Source organism: Solanum stenotomum, chromosome 1 (assembly GCF_019186545.1).
Source record: "Solanum stenotomum isolate F172 chromosome 1, ASM1918654v1, whole genome shotgun sequence".
Taxonomy (NCBI): Eukaryota; Viridiplantae; Streptophyta; class Magnoliopsida; order Solanales; family Solanaceae; genus Solanum; species Solanum stenotomum.
In genome coordinates, this window is record NC_064282.1 from 37,475,856 (window position 1) to 37,478,327 (window position 2,472).

Consider the following 2,472-nt stretch of genomic DNA (forward strand, 5'->3'; position numbering starts at 1 on the left):
TAAGTGGTGATACATCATCTTTCCCACGCTGCCAGAACTGTCCTATACTTTGCCGTTAATATAGGACGCCTTAACTAAGTGGATCCACTTGTCTATGCTAAAAAGCACTATGGAATCATCTAAAAAGTATGATCCTTTACTACACATGATGGCTACATGGTTTATGGAGACTTAAGTTATTATGAACTTATGTCCCCATATCGGTGCTGAATACTACTCCCAAAATGTACTTAGCTCATATGTTTTTAAAACAAAACTTCTTGCTTTGGTTTGAGATAATTACTCAAAACTTAGCTTAAAGCTTCTCTTGGAATCGATATTTCCTTTCTTGTTCAAATGTGAAAACATTTCTAACTCTTTGGAATACTTAGTTCTCGTATAATCTTTGAAGAAAAGAACTTTTACTCTTACTCTTTACTCAACTCAAAGCTTAAGTCTTAAAAACAAAGTTAAAACGTTTGTAAAAGACTTTTGAAAAACTTTATGAACTTCTCTTGACTTGATTCTTAACTTCTTAACTTGACCCTTAACTTTCCTTGAATTGAATTTATGGATTCAAGGATTGTGATTTGTGATAGGAAAGATCTCAAGAAATCATTGTCCGGAAACAAGTCCGTGACGCGGAGATGCATTTAAATATTTGATCGCGAAATAATTTTTGAAACAGTGGAGTCCGCGACGCAGAGAGAAAATTTACACATTGAAGGAACAGGTTAGCGACGCGGACCTGGTACCTGTTCCTTGTCCTATATTTTTGTTCCTTGTTTTGTAACCCCAATTCACCTAATTTCGATTCTTTTTCTCAATCCCTCTTTGGATTCAAATACCCAATATATACACACAAGAATCTAACTCAAAAAAACTCTTAAATCGACATGATTTCTTCAAGAACTCCACAATCNTGGTTTGAGATAATTACTCAAAACTTAGCTTAAAAGCTCTCTTGGAATCGATATTTCCTTTCTTGCTCAAATGTGAAAACATTTCTAACTCTTTGGAATACTTAGTTCCCGTATAATCTTTGAAGAAAAGAACTTTTACTCTTACTCTTTACTCAACTCAAAGCTTAAGTCTTAAAAACAAAGTTAAAACGTTTGTAAAAGACTTTTGAAAAACTTTATGAACTTCTCTTGACTTGATTCTTAACTTCTTAACTTGACCCTTAACTTTCCTTGAATTAAATTTATGGATTCAAGGATTGTGATTTGTGATAGGAAAGATCTCAAGAAATCACTGTCCGAAAACAAGTCCGTGACGCGGAGATGCATTTAAATATTTGATCGCGAAATAATTTTTGAAACAGTGGAGTCCGCGACCTCTCCGTGACGCATAGAGAAAATTTACACATTGAAGGAACAGGTTAGCGACGCGGACCTGGTACCTGTTCCTTGTCCTATATTTTTGTTCCTTGTTTTGTAACCCCAATTCACCTAATTTCGATTCTTTTTCTCAATCCCTCTTTGGATTCAAATACCCAATATATACACACAAGAATCTAACTCAAAAAAACTCTTAAATCGACATGATTTCTTCAAGAACTCCACAATCCCATCAAATCTCAAGAACTAAAGCAAACTTCAAGAACATAGTTCAAGAACATCATATTCTTAACTTTCTATAAACGAATTTCGCTGAAACAAACATGATTGGTGCGTGGGTGAACGAACTCAATGCTATGAAAGTCTTACATACCTTGTAGGATTGAATCCTTGGCGAATTCCACAACCAAAATCGCAAGAACTCGACGAATCTTGAGCTTTTCTTCTCATTTCTCCTCTTTTCTTTTCTCTCAAAGCCCTAGTGTATTTCTTAATTGCGTAAACTGAACTAATTCAGTTTAGACCCAAAATAATTTACTAAAAATGGATTTAAGTAATTGGGTAAGGAAAAGACTAAACTACCCTTCAAAATCCGGATTAGACTTTCCTTATTTGACCAACCCAACTTCAAATGTGCATATCTCACTCATACGAACTCGGAATCGTGCAAACTCGGAGGCGCTGAAAAGATTATTCCAAGATATTTCCTACGATATCTGGAAACACACCTAACTCATCCCGATCTAGGAGTTATGGTCGCTTGATGTTGGCCAAAAACTCAACTTTACATACTTAAACAATTTTCCAGTTTTTTATATTCTTTCCAAAAATGACTATTTCCAATTTTTAACTTCTTTCTAGTTCTTTCAATTAGCGAGATGTTACCTGAATACCAGTTGTTACTAATCAGTTTTACTATCATGTCAATCATTCTTTCTGAGAAGCCAAACTTCCTAATAACTTGAATAAGATACTTCCAAGAGACTCTGTCATAGGCCTTTTCCATATCTAACTTCACAGCCACATTATGTAGTTTGTTTCTACTGTTAATATCCCTTATGATCTCTTGAGATAATAGAACATTTTTAGTTATACTCTTCCCTTTAACAAACCCCGAGTAGTTATTCTCCTCCCTTTAATAAACCTCGACAGC